We start from the raw sequence: 22,194 nt of genomic DNA, 5'->3' as shown, positions 1-22,194 counted from the left end.
CTTCTCTGTATGCTCAATGTTTTAGTTACATCTCTATAATAATACTGGCTACATTTTTACCCTAAATATTTGTGTATATGTTTATCTCAGGTAAGAGACTGCAAACTCTCAGGTACAGATTGTATCTCATTTATTCTTCTATTGCTGACAGCCGATCACTTCCATATACAGACACCCAACATTTCTGCTAAATGAATGCATAAATAAATGCCTTAGAATACAGGCACAAATAACATTTATAGATAAGTATTTATTTGTAAATTTATACTCTTTATACATATTATCCTTTCCATAATTGGTAATATTCTTCTATCTGCTAACGTTATTTTCAAAATAAACATTTAGATTTAGATCTAATATAATCAATGCAAATATATATAACTGAAGGAGAGAGATCCTGTAACTATTAAATATTTCCACATTGGGATTACATAAATATGACTGTGATAACAAAGTTTTTGCATTGTTGCTTAATTGCAACTCTATGCCATCAAATCACAGTCACATGTAGAATTTAAAAGATTCACAAATCATCTACTAACAAAACTAGGGTTGGGGCGCCTGGGTGGCTCAGTCAGTTAAGCGTCCGACTTTGGCTTAGGTCATGATCTCACGGTTTGTGAGTTTGAGCCCTGCGTTGGGCTCTATGCTGACAGCTCGGAGCCTGGAGCCTGCTTTGGATTCTGTGCCTCTTTCTCTCTCTGCCCCTACCCCGATTGTGCTCTGTCTCTATCAAAAATAAATAAACGTAAAAAAAATTGTTTTAATAAAAAAAATTAGGGTTGATCTAAACCTGATCGATTTGAGAATATTGTTTTCAGGCCTAAAAATGAATAAATAAACACAAATATAATTAAATAAAAGTAAGCTGCAGGTATCAGGAATCTCAAAATTTACAGATATATAGAACTATTTTTAAAGTTTCAGGAAGAGTGTTCCTAATTATCGAAGAATTTTCAATGGAGTCATTTGTCAGTGTTTAAGATACACTGTGTATGAATTATTCAAATATATACTTCCATAATTTAGTATATTTTTTTACCATATGGCATTTCCTTATTGGTGTGAACAAAGAGTATTTTCTCCTTCTTCTCCCACTGCATTTCTTTGCTCAAGGCATAATTTCTTATTCCAGTAATTTGTTCCTAGAGTAATTATTAATGAGTCTCATTATAATGTCATAAAGCAAATATGAAACTTTTAATTTTACATATAAGTCTAACTATATTTATAAATATATGTAACAGAATTATGCATTATGTAGTTCATGCATACATTACTTCTAAACAATAAATGTGGAAATAATATTAGAAGGAAAACTTAAAACTTATGAAACTCTCTAAAGGACAAAGTAAAATGCAGATTAAATGCATAGTTAATGTATTTTGAAAGTAATAAAAACTATAGCTAGATGGAATATTAAGAAAAATTTTCCATTTAGTTTTTACTGTGTCAGTAAAAAGCAAATTTTTCATGCTTAATTACTTTTCTGGCAATGTAATTCATAGATGATTTTAAATTATGGGAAATAAATAGTATTAATTACAGAGTAATAATGTATTTTCTTATTTTTTATGTTTAGTGTGCTTCAAAATCCTAATTCCTTTTTTGCTTTAAGTATTCAAATATCATCCTATCCAGAGATATGACTATCTAAGACAATGCAATGAACCTGGGGAATCTGACTACTTAATTTTATTTATATATAGTAATAAACGTAATCTAAGAAAATGAAAAAAAGAATGTTTTCTTCAGCCATTCTGGATAGCCCATTTTCTCATCTCTCCTGTTGGAAATTCTATAAATTTTTTTTTTCAAGATTCAACTCAAATACTACCTCTTTATTTCTTCCTCCATTTTCCCTGATTTTAGAGGCTCCACCCACTATACACTTAATTTTTAACTGGGCTTCTTTTTTAGCATATTGATTTTTTCTTTGCAATATGGTTTATATTTCTTTGCCATTAAATTGCATATTTCAATACATCAGGGCCAACTTTTTTCTGTCTCCTACATTTATCATTCTGTGTTACACGTGGTTCATACAATGATGGTCTGCTGGATTCTCATTACTATATTTCTTTTTCCATCCACATTAATGAGGATAATATAAAGTGTACAAATGACTGAGTAATACAGAATAAAATTAAAACAAAAGTTCCTACTTGAAAAATGTGTATACCGTATACATTTCTTCTTGGAGAAGAAATATAGGAGAAAGAGTTGACAATATCACGTTTCACTTAAAACATAAACAGTATTATGATGCTGATTACATGTTAATTGAAAAGGCCATCACGCTAAACTCTATCTACACTATGATTAAAACTATAAAATACTTATATGCATTTTCAAGAGGTTTGTAATATAATATTGAAAGCAAATGAGTCACTATAGTATTTGTTGACTTTTTCTTGACTGTTCATATGTTTTTAGGTCACAAGTATACAGTCCATTTACACAGTTCATTAAATAAGTGTCCAGAGGAGTCCATACAAGCCTACCTCCACACAGCATTATATATGGACGTAGCAATTTCAAAATCCAAGATTCACTCTAAAAAATTATGTGCAGACAATACTCTATTTCCTTGGAATTTTGGGGACGTCATATGTTACAGTTACAGGACTTTTTTTTTCCTGATTTCAAAACTGTCTCTAAGGTAGCCAAATCCTTGCAAAACACAGCCAGTATATGATGGATGAGAAATAATTGTGCCATATCCCCTATCAATGAGATCCTAAATTTGACTTTTCCTGTTTGAGTAGAGCTTTAAAATACAAACTACTGTACTTTTCATATAAAATATTGGGGCGCCTGGATGGCTCAGTCAGTTAAGCATCCAACTTCGGTTCAGGTCATGATCTCATGGCTCTTGAGTTCAAGCCCTGCGCCAGGCTCTGGTGCTGACAGCTCAGAGCCTGGAGCCTGCTTCAGATTCTGTGTCTCCCTCTCTCTCTGCTCCTCCCTGCCACTCTCTTGCTCGCTCAAAAATAAACATTATAAAAATTTAATAAATTAAAATAAAATATATGGTATGTGACCAAGGCTTTGTGTGAATGTCTTGTAATTACATAATTGTGTTCCAAATACAATGATTTCAAAACTCATGATCTGTTTTATCGTAAAATAATTACACCAAATCCATCAACTAGTATAACAAGATAACAATGATATATAAATTTCCAACATCACGAAGTCCTATAGCCATTTAAGATATTAATGTTAGAAATGTTTCAAAAAAAAAGAAGAAAATAGAAGAAGTAAATTTGGTACGCTAAACACAACTAAAATAATGCAAGTAAGAACTGTGCAAAAGGACCATCAAGCGTAAGAATGAGATTAACACCACTAGTCAGGTATCAAAGTTATCTGAAGAGCGAAGCTTGAGGTTTTATACAAATTTCTTGATTTAGTAGAGAAGTGCAGTATAATAGATCAAAACAAACTTAATCAAAACTTTAGCTGCCTCTATAGTAATAAATAAAGACTGCTATATTTTGGCATATGGTTATTTCCAAATGACTTGGCATTTTACTTTTCTAAAATTGCTATCACAAAACAATGATGTACCAAGATGCTTTTGGCAGCGGTGGTAGATAAACTATTTTCTTCCCCACCAGAATAAAGGTCAAACCGTTTAGTGAACCTGATTTAGGGTCCTGTCGGGGTCAAGTAACCTCAGTGACTGGTTAACTCATAGGTAAAGATAGAACAATGAAACATAAATTTCATGGGGATATAGTGTCATGGGGATATATTAGGTTGTCACACGACTGAGTGGATGGAGTTAGAGTGTATTATGCGAAGCGAAGTAAGTCAGCCAGAGAAAAGACAAATACCATATGCTTTCACTCATATGTGGAATTTAACACACAAAAGAGATTTACACAGGGGGAAAAAAGGGAAAGAGACAAACCAAAAGACAGGCTCTTACCCACAGAGAACAAAATGAGGGTTGCTGGAGGGGAGGTGGACTGGGAGATGGGTTAAATGGCTAGTGGGGATTAAGGAGGGCACTTGTTGTGATGAGCACTGGGCTTTATTTGTAAGTGATGAACCACTGAATTTTACTCCTGAAACTAATATTACACTATATGTTAACTAGCTGGAATTTAAATAAAAACTTGAAATAAACAAAAAAGAATTACAAAAAATAGAGATAAATAAGTACGTTTTCAAAACATCCACAAAAATGTGCTAGCTCAAGAAATGATTTTCATCATCCATAAAATGGGAATTATATAACTTATCACATAGGGGTGCTGAGAAGAATAATTACCTATCAGAATCTATAAGATTGTTTCATTGTTTATTGTGTCATTGCTGTTCAAAATTGGTAATGTGGAAACCAATATGAACTCTTTTTGAAAACACGTTAATCTTGGAAACAGCATCACAAGACTGGCTTCAAGGAAAGTAAAAGAGACCTTTCCATTCAGTACATTCTATTCAAGACATAACATTTTGGTTACTTGGGGCCTCTGAACTAAACTTCTATTTCTGAGGTTGGTTTCTCTTTCCATGCAAACTTTCATATATTTTCCTGATCCCAAAAGTTTTAACCTCCTCATTTTCCCATCAGGATACCTATTGTCAATCTCTCCCTTTCTCAACCAGGCCAGGGTTCTGATTAATTATAGCATTAAGCATTCAAAAATTCTTTCAGTCCACAAATATTTATTGAGTGTCACTTTGTTCAAGCCACAGAGGCAAATAAAGCCAACTCAAGAAGCTTTTAGTCAAATGTGGAGACAGACCTAAACAAATAATAACAAAACATTATGATGAGTACAATCAAATAGCAAAAAAGGCTGCCATATATTAGGAGCCCCTACACTACTGCCTTAAACTCTGGCAAATTTCCTAGATACCTACTTCGTTTTACTTGACCTTCCAACATAAACATAGTCAGGCAGTTATCAAAGTTAAACTTACTTTCTCCAAAGTGAGTTTAGAAATGTGTGGAACAACTTCTGGTTGTTACAGTGACTAGGACTTATCTAGTTTTTCATTTGGTGGGAAATTCCAGGAATAAAATTTCATTGTAGCATGCAGAATTTTTTTTTTTAAAAAAGGAAGAGATGGAAATTTTATCTTTGTTAATAAGAGTAAATATTTATTAGTTCCCAAACCACTTTGGGAAATTATTTTCAAATATCTACTAATCTAAACACATACATAGCCAATGAACTAGCATTTCCTAAGTATATAACAGAATGAAGTGCAAAGAGAAGTCATAAAAAGATAAATGCAAGAATTTCAGAGCAATGCTATTTATTATTGGCAAAAAAAGCAAACTACCCCAAAGTCTTTAAAGAACAGAATAAATTGTGTTACTCATACTGTGAAACATTCTATGAAAATGAAAAAAAAATACAACTATTGCTCAAAGCAACAAAACGGATGAATTTCACAAACAAGATGTTGAGTGAAAGAAGCAAAACACATAGTTTCATTCCATTTGTAAAAAATTCAAAACAGGCATAGGTAATCAATAGTGATAGAAATTTAATATGGTTATGTTTAGGATTAATAACTGGGAGGGAACGAAGAATGTTTCTGAAGGGCTGGTGATGTTTTCTCTTGGTATTTGATGGTGATTAAATAGGCATGTTCACATATTAATTAATACGTATTATTAACAGCATTATATCCCTATAATCCCATCTTAAATTGAAATGTTGTCAATTAAAATGCATTTAAGGGGTGCCTGGCTGGCTCAGTCAGTAGAGGATCATGAGTTCGAGCCCCACGATGGGTGGAGAGATTTCTTAAAATTTAAAAATCTTAAAAGGCAAGGGAATTAAAAGCAAAAATGAACTATTAGGACCTCATAAAGATAAAAAGCTTCTGCACAGCAAAGGAAACAATCAACAAAACTAAAAAGCAACCAGCGGAATGGGAAAAGATATTTGCAAATGACATATCGAACAAAGGGCTAGTATCCAAAATCTATAAAGAGCTCACCAAACTCCACACCCAAAAAACAAATTATCCAGTGAAGAAATGGGCAGAAAACATGAATAGACACTTCTCTAAAGAAGACATCCAGATGGCCAACAGGCACATGAAAAGATGCTCAACGTTGCTCCTCATCAGGGAAATACAAATCAAAACCACACTCAGGTATCACCTCACACCAGTCAGAGTGGCCAAAATGAACAAATCAGGAGACTATAGATGCTGGAGTGGATGTGGAGACACGGGAACCCTCTTGCACTGTTGGTGGGAATGCAAACTCGTGCAGCCGCTCTGGAAAACAGTGTGGAGGGTCCTCAAAAAATTAAAAATAGACCTACCCTATGACCCAGCAGTAGCACTGCTAGCAATTTACCCAAGGGATACAGGAGTACTGATGCATAGGGGCACCTGTACCCCAATGCTTATAGCAGCACTCTCAACAATAGCCAAATTACGGAAAGAGCCTAAATGTCTATCAGATGATGAATGGATAAAGAAATTGTGGTTTATATACACAACGGAGTACTATGTGGCAACGAGAAAGAATGAAATATGGCCCTTTGTAGCAACGTGGAGGGAACTGGAGAGTGTTATGCTAAGTGAAATAAGCCATACAGAGAAAGACAGATACCGTATGTTTTCACTCTTATGTGGGTCCTAAGACACTTAACAGGAACCCATGGGGGAGGGGAAGGAAAAAAAATAGAGGTTAGAGTTGGAGAGAGCCAAAGCCTAAGAGACTCTTAAAAAATGAGAACAAACTGAGGGCTGATGGGGGGTGGGAGGGTGGATGATGGGTATTGAAGAGGGCATCTTCTGGGACGAGCACTAGGTGTTGTATGGAAACCAATTTGACAATAAATTTCATATATTTAAAATAAATAAATAAATAAATAAAAATCTTAAAAAAAAGAAAATGCATTTAATACATCTAACCTACCAAACATCATAGCTTAACCTAGCCTACCTTAAATGTCCTCAGAACACTTAGATTAACCTACAGTTGGGCAAAACTATCTAACACAAAGCCTATTTCATAATAAAGTATTGAACATCTCATGTAATTCACTAAATACCGTACTCAAAGTAAAAAATGGACTGGGTGTATGGGGAAGGAACAGTTCTACACGGAGTGGAGGCTTGTGTCGCTGGCCAGCATCAAGACAGAGTACTGTGCCACATGTCACTATCCCGGGGGAAAGATCAAAATACAGTGTGAAGTACAGTTTCTAGTGAATGTGCATCACTTTCACACCAGTGTAAAGTTGAAAAACTGTTAAGCGAAACCATCGTAAATTGAAGACCATCCATACTAACACTGTATACACCTAACACCATAACCTCAAGTTGTATGAAGTTTACAAAACTAAAAGGAGAAATAGGTAAGTTCAGGGCTATACCTGTGTATTTTAATACCTCACTGTTGGTAACTAATAAAACAAGTAATGAGAAGTAAGGGTACAAGAGACTTAAAAATACAATTAATCAACTTGGCCAGATATACACCTATAGAACCCTCGGCCCAACCTTTACACAATGAACATTCTTTATAAGTGCACATGGAACATTTGACAAAATAGACCATTTACGAAATTAACCATTCATCAGTACACATAATATGCTATGCCATAAACAAAGTTTCAACAAATTTCAAAGAACTAAAATCATATAGGTTATTTAGTGTGACCACAGTGGAATTAAATAAGAAATCATAAATAGGAAGGTAACTAGATCTTCAAGAAATTATTTTGAAAGTAAGCCATGTACCTCTAAATAAGTCTTATGTTAAATGGAAATTAGATATATTTTAAGCTGAATGAATACATAACACATAACTTGTGGAGTGCAGCTGAAACAGAGTTTAGAGGAAGATTTATAGTTTTCAAAAGTGTATGAACACAAACTTTTGTTTAATCACTCAATGTCGATTACAACCATATTGAGATACAATTTAACCTTATCAAACTATTAAAAGATAAAAATTCTCACAGTAAGTACTGACAAAAAAAATCCAGAACAGGAACTCTTACAAAGTAATGATTTACGTGTAAATTATACTAACCACTTGGAAGAAAAAAACATATAGAGTTGAAGTTGTATTTATCGTATAACCTAGGACTTGTACTGAGATACATGTGTTATAAAACTATATGTTAAACACATATACTATACTCCAAAAACATTTTCAAGAATAGCAGCTTTATTTGTAATAGTTCAACAAAAGGAAAATTAACTGAATATGTAATGAAGTTCCACTGGACAGTGAAAAATAATGAACATTTAGTTATCAGCATGAATTACTGCCAGAAAAATAATGCTGAGTAGAAAAAAATCAAGTTGCTGAAATATAGACAGACAGATACATGGAGAGAAATATTTATAGAAATACATGTGTTGTTTTTCTAATCATTTAAGATACTTAAATGATTATGTCATGTCCATCATTTACATAAGCTTGAAATATAAGATTCAAACAGACACTATTATGATTCAGGTATATATCTATGTAATAAAAGAGTAAATAAATACATGGAAATACTGAACATCAAATTCACGACAGAGGGAGCAATGCAATCTGGGGGGTGGTACCTGGGCCTCCAGAATGCTGGTAACATGTTATTTCTTGAATTATACAGTGGGTATACACATTGTACAAGTTATGCCAGTCTTTCTCTTTTGTATTTTTATATATCATAGAATACTTTACATAAAGTATATATATATTATATACATAAGGTGTATATATATATTATATAGATAAGGTATCTGTATATTATATATAACGTATATATATATTACATATATAAGGTATATATTACATCTATAAGGTATATATAATATATATATAAGGTATATATTTAACATATATATTTTTATACGTATATATAAAATAAAAGTAAATATTTCAAATTTTTAAATCAGTGAGTACATTGGTATTTTTCCTTAAGTACAAACATTTAATTTTTTTGGCTTAAAAATAATTTGTTTTCCTAAAATGTATAGTAAAGTGTATCAAATGTCTCTGGTAGCCAACAAGATGATGATTTAGTCCCTTTCTTTGTCTTCTAACTATATTTTAGACTTCCTAAAATTTGACTATCCTCAAATCATTATGTTTAAATTCTTGGTAAATCTGCCATAGTCATTCCATATACAGCTAGATTAAGTGACAATAATTATTGTGTTTTTCCTTTTCTATTTTAACCTATATTGATAGAATGATGATACCTTTGTAAAATGAAGTAAAAATATTTTCTCATTTTTCTAATGTCCAACAAATATCCAATAATATATACTATAATGAATAAATATTCATTTTGGAAATTATTCTTTATTTAAATTTTTACTTTAAGTGGTCTTCTTATGCACAAACTTAAACTTATGAGATAACTGTTTCATGACACAATCTCAAATTGATAAAATATAGGTCTCCTTTTTGTTTGATGACCAACAATTGACAAACTTCCTTGTACCCACCACCTGAGGTCAGAGTTAGCAAGAAATTACATCCATTTCATTGTTCCTCCCTCAACCTAGAAACACATACCCCCACACACAAGATACCCACTCTTCTGCATTATTTGTGATGTGCTTCTTCTATATTACAGTTTTTAAAATCATGTCATTGTATTTCTAAAAACTGACTGCTTAGCTTTAATTTTCTCGTTACAAGAAGTTTCATGTTTGATTTGGCTCTTTCTATAATTTACTTTCTTCAGTCAGTAGTATAATGAAAATATTTATCTTTATTCTTTACTATAGTCCTCTTCATTCAATTTGACTGCTGTATAATATTCAATTGTGTGAGCATACTGAAATATATTTATTCAGTTGCTTGCCAATTGCCATTTGGGTGGTTTTTTCTTAATCTTTGAAGAAGATAAATTTGGAAAGCTATCTAGTCTCGATCATTTTTTGTGATATAATCTCAGATGACTTTTGTTAAGGCAATGTATTCTCATATGTCTACTCTGATTTATATTTCTTACTAAATCCATCTAAAAGTATGTATTAGTTTCAAATTTATAAATTTGTATAGTACACTGGTTCACATACATATTTTGAAAACTTAAATATTAAACAAAAAAAAAAAAAAAAGAAAGAAACCAGCCATAACCATCCCATCTGGAGTTAACACCCTCTAAATTCCTCAAGAAACACATTGCTACATATACTTACAGACTTTTTCCTACCCATGTATTTTGTCTCTCAAAAATAAAATAAAATGAAAATATTGTTAGGACATCTATTTTTATCTTTCCTTATTAGAACTACTAGAGTCTATAATACTCATGACATCACAGGATTCAATGTATGTATATATCAGAGAAAACTATTGAAATGAGCCAGTTCTTTCATTACTAACGCAGTTGAACAGTTTTATTTTGTTATCTGTATTTTGTGAATGATCTTCTCAAACCCTTTACCCATTTCCTTTTGTTATTCATCTTTTTTAATCTTTAATATTTGAAGAATATTATATTTTTATATAGGTTGTAAATGTTTGCTGACTTTCCATTTATCTTCCATCTAAATAGATATTTATTTATATTTGTGAGGTACTTAAATACTTAATTTTGCATAAATGTATAATTTTAGTTATAATTTTTGATTTTGTTAACTGACTTTAACAAAATGTTCTCAGTTTGCTAAAATGTAAATATATAGTTATCTGTATGTTTACTTGCGTGATACATATTTAACTTTACGTAGTTAAATGAATACATAAATTTAGTTATGATACCTGATTTTATTCTCTGACTTTAAAAAATCTTCCCAATTTGTTAAAATGTAAATATACAGTTTTATATTTACAGTTGTATACTTATATACAAGTAAATTTGTATGTTTACTTGTAGTTATCAGGTGTGCTTGGGAAGAGGGGGATATGTTTCATTTAAGTTTTTATTCCATCAAAAGTTTAACCTCCATTCTAAGCGTAACTCTGTCCCCCTCCAAAATCTGCTGGTTTGTGTCAAAGGGTAATGTCACTCCATCACCAGATCCCTAAGTATAGCTGCTGCACCTCTCCTGGGCCCTCAGTGCTGTTGCTCTTAAATACTCTTCTACGATGACAAACACAATCTATCTGGTGGGTTCCCAATTTTTCCAAAGCCTGTTCTATATAGCTCTCATTCTTCCAGATTTTGACGAATTAAAGGGTTTCTGCCATACCTTCTAATTTGGAATTCCTACTTTTCCCTTGGAATCTAGCACTTCTGCCATTGCAAAGAAAATCAACTTCTAAGTACGTATAAACACTGGGTGGTTCATAAAGAACAGATACATATTGCCCTCAGTTCTGGTGGCTGGAGGTTTAAGATAAGGGTGCCAGCACGATCAGATGAGAACCATGTTTCAGGTATCAGACTTCTAGTTGTATCCTCGCAGGAGTGATAAGGGATCTCTGGAGCACTAATCCCATTCATAAGGGTTCCATCCTCATTACCTAGCAGCTCCTGAAAGTGCCACCTCCTATTACCATCACCCTTATGAATTTGGGGGGACATAAATATTCACATCATAGCATTATACCTAACAGAAATTTTTTTCAATGCTCCCCTTTGGATAGCCTTTAAGCTGATATACATGCCCCAAGATTATCCTGATGTTTAAATTCCTGTTGATGGGGGGTGGAAGGGAGGGGCAAGTGGGTGATGGGCACTGAGGAGGGCACGTATTGAGATGAGCACTGGGTGTTGTATGGAAACCAATTTGACAATAAATTTCATATCAAAAAAATAAAATAAATTCCTATGGCTATTTCTATAGTACTTGAGAAAGGTCATGTAAAATGTATTTCTTCTACCTCTTTCCTCTCACATTACATGGAAATGTTAAAATGGAGGCTTTTCAGTATGGCACTGAAATAATGAGAGAGATTAAAAATTAGAAGAGTACTTTAGATCACGAGAAAATTCTACCAGGATGTAAAAATGAGCTCATTAATTCTTAGGGAGAAAAAAAAAAAAAAAAAAAAAGCAAAGAATATAGTGAACAGGAGGGGAGGAAGAAACACAGAGGATTCGAGTTACTGTTTTAGAAAGATCTTCAAGTAACACCATTCATATTCTGTAAATTAAGCAAAAAGGATAAAAGAACAAGTAGAGATAGATAATAATAGTTTTGATAACAAAAAATAATTAATTAATTTTTGTAGCTTTAATATAGTTCACTGAAATAGATTTATATAAGACAGAAATAGAGTTTTTTAACTGAACTTGAACTAGGAAAAAATCAATTCCCACATGATTACTGACCCTATTATCATTCTGCAATAAGACAATGTTTTTCTTCAACAAACTCCTACCCCCTATATATAAGAATAATGTACTATATCTTTGCCCATGATGAAAGGAAAATCTCAGGTAGTTTCAGCAGTTTTCACAGCTCCTAGATTTGTAAGGAGATCTTCAAGGGTCATATGATAGTGGACAGAAGTGGCCCATGGACAATTTGCCTGAGTTCACACGGAAAGCGGTTATCATTGGTAAGTCTTAAATCCAGACTGCCTGACCAGACTCGAAAATCTTCCTAACTGATCTTCTGGTATTCACTTTCTCCAGACAGATTTTGATTTAATTATTTTTAAGTTTGTTTATTTTGAGAGAGAGAAAGAGAAGGGCATAGAGAGAGGAAGAGAGAGAATCCCAAGAGAGAATCTGTGGACAGTGAGCACAGAGTCTGATGCAGGGCTCGAGCTTATGAACCATGAGATCATGACCTGAGCCAAGATCAAGAGTCAGACACTCAACCTACCCAGGCACCCAAGAGCCCCAATTTTGATTTAATTCTTATTGGCACCTTTCCCAGATGTGCATCAAATATTACCTGTAATATTCACATGTGAGTTTAGCAGACAGAATTCTGCAGTTAAATAAATGAAGTTAAATAGTCTTTTTCAATGAAGTATGCAGGAAAAGTCCTTATGGATGAACATGGCAAAATTCTTTAGGAGGTGCTCTATTATGTGATGTTTTCAAAATTATTTAACCATTTGGTCTGAGGTATGTGGATGAACTGATGTTCAGAACACTCTTTGCAAGTCATGTTGTTTTATGTTTATTTAGTTGAGAGAGAGAGAGAGAGAGAGAGAGAGAGAGAGAGATGGAATCCCAAGCAGGCTCTAGGCTCTGAGCTGTCAGCACAGAGCTCCACGCTGGGCTCAAACTCCAAACTGCAGGACCATAACCTGGGCCAAAGTTGGGCACTTAATCTCCTGAGTCACCCACGTGCCCCTGGAAGATCATCTTATAGTTTATGCATATCCTTCAATTAAAAAAGAATTTATTATACCATCTCAAAGGGAGCTACTAAATTTTGAACTCAGATATTTGGCAAAGAGAAAATTCTAATTGGTTCCAAGATAAGAAAAATTCTGAAATTAGAGATGCTACTTAGCACAGCATTAACCGCAATGGATACAATTATGAATAAGCCAGATACAATTTCAGCCCACATGGAACATACAGTTGAGTAAACTGTACCAACATACAACAATCTTGCAGACAAATAATAATTTCACAGTTGTAAAATTACAATTGTTGCTATAATAAGTGTTATAAAGAAAACAATACTTGTGTTATAATCTATGATCCAGTAAGAGGGAAGAGTATGTTTGAGCTCAAAATTGAAGAACAAATGAGAGAAAATCAAGTGAATATGTGTCAGAAGAACATTAAAAGCAGAGAGATGATCCCGTGCAAAGCACTGGGGTGACAGGGAGTGCAAGTTTTTATAAGGCAAGTTGGAAAGAATGAAGGAGAATATTATATGAGATAAAGCTAAAAAAGCAGGAAGAGACCAATCCTTGTGGCTCCTTGTAAGTTAGGTAAAGATATTTATTTAAGGCCAACTAAAAGAGTTTGGAGCAGAGAAAATGGCATGTTATTTTTATTTTGAAATGGTTAATCTGTCTAGAGATAACAGGATATGACAAATTCAATAATACTAGACATTGCAAAGATACCTGCTGTAGTCCAGGAGACAAATGATGCTCTACTACAGGCAAGATGGAATATAGAATTTGACCAGGGTAGTGATAGAGTAAAGCAATATTTGAGAGGTAAAATTTATTGGACTCAGTAGAAATATGTATTTGGATTGTGAGGGAGATCATCTCAAAGATAATTCCCAAACAATTCCTTGTTTGCAAAAATGATTTATGTAGTAAGAAAAAAAACACAAACACATACACACACACATACCTATACAGATACACAATACGAATGAATGAATAAAATGAATGAATGAATGAATGGGGATGGCATCATCACAAGAGAATAAGAATTTTCTACTGCTCTCCCTTAAAAGAACTCCAGTTTAAACAATTATCCATGGATAAGAGATCCTTTATGGAAGTCCAGGAATCCAGTGGAGAAGTTCTAGCACACTGCTGGAGCAAAGAAAGTCTGAAATTTGACATAATAAAGAGGGTAAGTGGAACAGTTTCATGTTACTCACATCATCCCTCTCCAATGCGGCACAACTCCGTGCCTAAAGAGACTTTTCTGGCCAGTTATTTTTTCCACAGGGAAGAGAGCTGAGAGCACGTGAATGAGCTCCAGGCCTTGCCAGTTGTGTGGGATTCTGGCAAAGACACCCACTTCTTTCTTGCCTCATCTAGAATACTGAGGTATGCTGCAAGATTGCGGAATGTGAAACATCTGGGGGAGTGCCATTAAAGAGACATGGATCCTATCAGCTCTCCTGCAGACTCCATCAAAAAGCCCACTCACAAGCCCCTAGGAATGCCTCACATATAGAGCCCCCAAATGGCCCACATGCACCACTAGTGCTTCGGGCACCTTATACACTTACCCCACCCTGTGGCCAGCTCCCTGTGTGAGCTCTTCATGGCAGGGAGCTAATGGGTACTCACAGGACCACCATAATTTCCCAGTAACTGAACTCAAAGATACGGAAATCTACAATTTGCCTGATTAAGAATTCAAAGTAACTGTTTCAAAGAAGCTCAGTGAGCTACAGAAAAACACACAAAGCCAATTTCATTAAATTAGAGACACAATACATAACAAAATGAGTTTACCAGAGACATAAATCATGTAAAAGAGCCCAACAGAAATTCTAGAGCTGAAGGATACAATGAATGAAATGAAATGTAAGACAGCATCGACAACAGATGCATCAAACAGAAGAAAGAACATCAAGTGGAAGGCAGGAGTTGTGAAATCATCCAGTCATAGGAGAACAAAGGAAAGCCTACATGAATTGTATCATTTAGAGAAACAATCTATGTATTACTGTAGTTTCAGAATCAGGAGAGAGAGAGAAGGGAACAGAAAGCCTATTTAAAGAAAAAAAAAAAGGCTGAGAATTTCCTAAAATTAGTGGAGAGATTTGGACACAAGTTCATAAAACTAACAGGTCACACAAAAACTAAAACAGAAAGTATCTTTTCCAAATTTATAATAAGACTGTCTAAAATCAAGAATTTTAAAAGTAACAAAAGAAAAAAGAAATTCTCACATACAAGGGAATCCCTAGAAGGCTATCAGTGGATATGGATAATATAATCAAAGTTCTGGAAAGAAAAACTGCCTAACAATACTTTACCTGGTAAAGTCCCTTAGAAATTAAGGTGAGATAAAGATGATCCCAAAAAATTTAAAGCACAGGGACTGGCATCAGTAACCTGCCTTACAAGAAAAGCTATAAGGAATTCTTCAAGAAGAAACCAAAGGATGTTAATTCGTAACATTAAAGCATATGAAGATACACAATACACTGGTAAAGGTAAGCATATAGTCACATTCAGAAGACTCTAATATTGTAATAAGGTGGTGTGTTAACCACTTAAGTATAAAAGTTAAAAAGCAAAAGTATTAAAAAGAGCTATAATAATTCATTAAAGGATACCTAATGTAAGTAGTAGTAAATTGTGACATCAAAAATATAAAATGTGAAGGATTAAAGGTTTTGTATGCAATTGAAAGTAGCGTAAAATAGACTGTTATATCTGTAGGATGTTTTATGTAAGACTCATAGCAACCACAAAGCAAAAACCTACAGTAGATATGCAAAAGATAAAAAGAAGAGAATCAATATCATTGTGGGAAATTATTAATTCACAAAGCAAGGCACTAGGAGAGGAAGACAGAACAATGAAACTTTAAAACAGCGAAAAAAAAAAAAACAATAAGATATCGTTAGTAAGTCCTTACCTATAAGTAATTACTTAGAATGTAAATAGACTAAATTCTCCATTTAAAGTCATGCAGTGGGTTAGTGTATGAATAAAAAAAGACCAACTATACGTTGCCTACAAAAGACTCACTTCAGCTTTAAGGATACATAAGGACTAAAAGGGATGGGTTAGAAAAGATACTCCATTCAAGGAAAAACCAAGAGAGCAGAGGAAGCTACATTTATATTAGACAAAAGAGACTTCAATACAAAGCTGTAATGAGAGAAAGAAGGTCATTAAGTAAGATAAAGGGAACAATTCATCAAGAGGATATACAATCACAAATACACATGCACACAACTTTGAAGCACCTAAGTATTTTAAAAGCAAATACTGAGAAATCTAAAGGGAGAAATAGACAACACAATAATAGCGGACAATGTCAATACAGCACTTTGAACAAAAGGTAAGTAACCCAGACATAAAATCAATAAGGAAACAGTGGACTTAAATTATAATTAAATCAAATGGACCTAAGAGATATATAAAGAAATTCCACCCAAGAGCAACAGAATATACATTCCTCTTACGTGTACATGAAATACTGTCCAAAATAGATGATACATTATGTCACAAAACGAGTCATAGCAACTTTAAGAACAAGTATCTTTACTGACCACAAAGTATGACTAGACATCAGTAACTGGAGGAAAATTGAAAAATGCACAAATATGTACAAATTAAACGATACATTCTGACCAACAGGTCAAAGAAGAAATGAAAAGGGAAAAACATCTTGAAACAAAGTGTAACATAACATGCCAAAACCTATGGAATGCAGCAAAAAGTAGTTTAAGAGGGAATTAAAAAAAAACAAAGACAACCTAACTTTACACATCAAGGACAAGAGAAACAGAACTAAGTCAAATTTAGCAGAAGGAAGGATTGATTAAATGATAAATGATAAATGATAAAATGCTTTAAATGATTAAAGCAGAAATAAATGAAACAGAGACCAGAAAACCAATAGAAAATATCAAACTACAACCTGATTTTTTTTAAAAACTTAAATACTGACAAACCTTTAGTTAGAAAAAAAAGAAGTTTCAAATATATAAAATGAGACCTAAAAGAGAAGATATTACAGTTGATATTACAAAAATTCAAAGGATGGTTTTTCATCCAACATTTTAGCAAGGCTGCAGAGGTAGCTGCTAATCTCCAAGTTTTACATGCCACCCAAGGACTACAAGAAGAAGAAAGATGCTGGATGGTCAGCTAAAGAAGATAAAGACCCAGTGAACAAATCTTGGGACAAGGCCAAAAAGAAGTGATCCAAAGACAAATTTCGAGACAGGCTCAACAACTTGGTCTTGTTTGACAAAGTAACACATGACAAACTCTGTAAGGAAACTTCGAACTGTAAGCTTATAACTACAGCTATTGTCTCTGAGAGACTGAAGATTTGAGGTTCCCTGGCCAGGGCAGCCCTTCAGGAGCACCTCAGTAGAAGACTTACTAAACTGGTTTCAAAGCAGAGAATTCAAGTAAGTTATACCAGAAACACCAAGGATGGAGATGCCCCAGTTGCTGGTGAATATGCATGAACAGATCCCACCAACTGTACATTTTGGAAAATAAAACTTTATTAAATCAAAAAAAATCAAAGGATGATAAGAGACCACTATGAACAATTATATGCGAAAAATGGATAACTTAGAAGAAATGTATAAAGTTTTCCACATATATAAGGTACTGAAGAGTGAAGCATGAAGAAATAGGAAATCTGAACAGATCAATAAAGAATGAAATTAAACTATTAATCAAAAAGCTCCCAACAAAGAAAAGCCCAGGACCAGATGGTTTTATAGGTGAATTCTATTAAATATTTAAAGAATGAACACCAATACTTCTTAGACTCTTCCAAAGAATTACGAAGAAAGAAGCACTTTCAAAATCATTTTATGATACCACTGTTTCCTGATACTACTGGCCAATATCCCTGATGAATAGAGACGAAAAAATTCTCAACAAAATACTAGCCAACTGAACTCAACAGATAATTAAAAAAAATCATACAGCATGGTAAAGTGGGGTTTATTCCTGAGATGCTGAATGGTTCAACAGACACAAATGAATGAATGTGACACACCACATTAGTAGAATAAAGGATAAAAATCATATGATTATGTCAATACATGCAGAAAAGGTGTTTGACGGGGCATCTCGGTGGCCCAGTCATCTGAGCATCCAACTCTTGATTTCTGCCCAGGTCATGATCTCATGGTTCGTGAGATCAAGCCCCGAATCAGGCTCTGTGCTGTCAGTTCTGACAGCAGAGCCTCTTGGGATTCTCTCTCCATCCCCCTCTCTCTCTGCACCTCCTCCACTCATGTGCACTTGTTCTCTCTCTCTCTCTCTCTCTCTCTCTCTCAAAATAAACACTAAAAACGAAAAACTATTTTACAAAATTTAGCATCCTTTTATGTTAACTCTCAAAAAAGTAATTATATAAGGAATATATATCAACAGAACAGAGGCAATATAGGACAGGTCCACAGTTAACATCATACTCAATGGTAAAGGGGTGATTTTCTTGTAAGACCTGGAATAAGGCAATGGTGCCTACTGTTCACCCCTGTTCAACGTGAAACTGGAAGTCCTAGCAAGCAATTAGGCAAGAAAAAGAAACAAAAGGCATCCAAATCAGAAAGAAAAATGTAAAATTATCTGTTTGCAGATGATATGATCTTATATATAGAAACTCACAAATACTCCACCAAAAATTGTTACAACTAATAAATTCAGTAAAGTTGCAGAATACAAAATCAACATACAAACTTCAGTTGCATTTCTATAAACTAACAAAAAACTATCTAAAAACAAAATAAACAATCCCATTTACAATAGCATCAAAAACAATCAAATATTTAGGATTAAATTTAACCAGGATGTGAAAGGCTTATACAATGAAAAATGTAAGACGCTGATGAGACAAACAGAAGAACAAATAAATGCAAAGATATCCAGTGTTCATGGATCAGAGAATCAGTATTGTTAAAATGTCCATACTACTCAAAGCCATCTACAGATTTAATGCAATTCCAATCAAAATTCCAATGACATTTCTCACAGAAATAGAATAACCCGAAAATTTATATGGCACTTAACCCTGAATAGCCAAAGCAATCTTGCAAAAAGAAAACCAAATTGGAAGCACCACACTTCTGAATTTCCAACTATATTACAAAGCTGTAATAATCCAAATCATAAAGTACTGGCATAAAAATAAACATATAGGCAAAAGAAACAGAATTGACAACCCAGAAATATACCTACACATATACGGTCAAGTAATTTTCAAGAAGGGTGCCGTGAATACTTAAAGGGGAAAGGATAGTCTTTAAGAAATGTTGCTAGGGAAATGGATGTTCATATGTAAAAGAAACTGGACCCCTATATTACAGTACTCACAAAAATTAACACAAAATGAATTAAAGACTTAGATGCAAGACCTGAAACAACAAAATACCTAGGAAAAAATGTATGGAAGAAGCTCCTAGACATTGGTCTTGGCAATATTTTTTTGCATATGACACCAAAATATTTCAGTAAGGCTTAAACAAAAGCACAGGCATTGAAAACAAAATAAACAAGCGGGACCATATTAAACTAAAAACCATCTGCCTGTCAAAACAATCAATAAAATGAAAGGGAAAACCTACAGAATAGGAAAATGTTTGCAAGTCATTTATCTGATAAGAGATTAATTTCCAAAACACATAAAAAACTCATGCAACATTTTTTTTCATAAGAAGACATACAAATGGCCAAGTGGTGTATGAGAAGATGTTCAACATCACTGATCATCAGGGAAACACAAATCAAAAATCACAATGAGACTTCACCTCACACCTGTGAGAATGGTCATAATCAAAAAGAAAAAAAAGATTACAAATGCTGCCATGAATGTGGAGTAAAGGAAGTCCTTATGTACTGTTGGTGGGAATGTCAACTGCTGTAGCCAGTGTGGAAAACAGTATAGAAATTCCTCAAAAAATTAAAAATAGCAATCAATACCATACGATCCAGCATTCCCACTACTAGATATCTACTAGAGATAGCTGCACCTCCATTTTCACTGCAGCATCAATGACAACCACCAAGACATGGATACCACCTAAGTGCCCACTGATGAATGAATAAATATGGTCCATATATACAATGTACATATATACATTATCTGAAAATAGAAGACGGCCTCATCAATCAAGTTTCAACTGAGAAAGTGAGAAGAGAATTGCTGCACCTTGTACTCTTGAGAGAGAAGTACCATATTTAGTGAATTGTTTCCATTTTTAAAGCAACCTATACCAATTTCTTTTTTGTGCTTCTACTGACATACCAAGATGGCCAGAAAAAAGCATTAGTGGGATCTAAAACAATAAAGATTCCTGGCAGGTCCTGGTTGCAGGATAAGCATCCCAGATGTTTTACTGTTTCTCTCATAGTCTAGAACTCAATGGAAGGGCAGTTCATGACTCAGTAGCAAAATATTTGTTTTTTAATTTTATTTTTTTATTTTTTAAAATTTATATCCAAATTAGTTAGCATGTAGTGCAACAATGATTTCAGGAGTAGATTCCTTAGTGCCCCTTACCCATTTAGCCCATCCCCCCTCCCAAAACCCTTCCAGTAAGCCTCAGTTTGTTCTCCATTATTTGCTTCTAATTCCCATGATCCTGGATCATATTGTTTAGATATTTTGGTATTCAAGAAAACAATCTCTACCAAGCAACACAATAAATTCCAGCAGCGTGAACACTTAGATTGAAACCAAGTAAGTATACAGAAAAAGATATTTTGGTGTTAGAAGTGACTGATCCATACTAACAGGGAACAAAATACTGCTGCTCTATTATTAGAACCAACAAGTATACTGATTGACCTTAGATGTTCCTTGCTTTGTACCACCATGCCCAGAAGCAGATGTTTACTCCTACTCTCATACCTCTCTGAAGGCAGGACTATCAAGAGCTTAAAATTTCATTGGGAAAAGACCTACATCCAGCTCAATGCTTTGCCAGAGTACATGGGTACTGTGAATGCTGTTAGCATTTAATCATATCTCCATAAAAGGAAATGTAAGCTTTTGTAACGTGGTTTCTTTGTATCTGGTGATGTAGTTACAAAATCCTTGACAACCATAGGCACAGGAGAAAGGAATTCAGTAGACCAAGATAAACAAAAGTGTAAATTCAGATTCAGCCATTCACAAAAATAGGATTATACAGCTTTATAAGCCAAGTTACTCTATTGAAAAAATACTTCCAAATTCTATCATAATGGAGTTTGATAGCTCATAGCTTCATTTATTGTTTAATTACAGTAGGTCTTTTTTTTTTTTTTTTTTTCCAGTAAGGCTTAAACAGATATTAGAGCTGGAAAGAAGGAGAAAATTTTAATATGAGGTAGGGAACTTTTTATATTTTCAGATAAATGTGATCACAGAAACATGATATCAAAGTATGAGAGCTATCTATACATGTGAGTCCCTATTTCTCTTTTTTACAATTGAGCTCATACAGCAAGGGAGTACATTAAATAAACTGAGGACAGCAACAAGGACAGATTTTACTGTGTTACCACTAAGAAGCATGCCTACATCAAATAAACTAGGTAACGCAGTGTGGTCATGTGCAGTGAGTCAGGCACTGGAGGTTAGCTGTTCAGTGTCCTGTGATGCAATGAATTATTTGATGAGCCAGTAGGCCACCCGTGGGCTCTGTCAAAGCAGCTTGAGTGGTTCCCTAGCAGCAACCTGGACTTGAGTCACTAGACTATCACAGGACAGAAGACACACAGTCTGAGTATCTATAGTCATTGGGAGCCAATATAAGGCTAAGTTAGCCAGTATGTACTCAAAGTCTAGCTACTAATGGACCCAGAGAAGTGTGATTACTAGTCACAAAGTTCCAGAAAAGGAATATCCAGAAAAAAAGGTAACTTCATGTTATAGAGTCATGAAAACCAGCTTGTATATTCCATACCAGCATATTTCCCTGTGTAAGTGAAATATTTTG

General features: G+C 33.9%; 1 protein-coding gene and 1 pseudogene across 1 annotated transcript in view; one reads left to right on the top strand and one right to left on the bottom strand.

Annotated features, from left to right (window-relative positions):
- The window catches only part of LOC112869910 (small ribosomal subunit protein uS2-like), a 207,499-nt gene that overhangs the window by 160,582 nt on the left and 24,723 nt on the right, over positions 1-22,194 (bottom strand). The gene's annotated exons all lie outside the window — the stretch shown is intronic.
- Positions 17,344-17,768, top strand: LOC112870061 (small ribosomal subunit protein eS25 pseudogene; annotated as a pseudogene).

This window comes from Puma concolor, chromosome B1, assembly GCF_028749965.1.
Source record: "Puma concolor isolate L17-30 chromosome B1, mPumCon1.1.hap2, whole genome shotgun sequence".
Classification (NCBI taxonomy): Eukaryota; Metazoa; Chordata; class Mammalia; order Carnivora; family Felidae; genus Puma; species Puma concolor.
The sequence above is the reverse complement of the archived record's forward strand: the minus strand, read 5'-3'. Positions and strand labels throughout refer to the sequence as shown.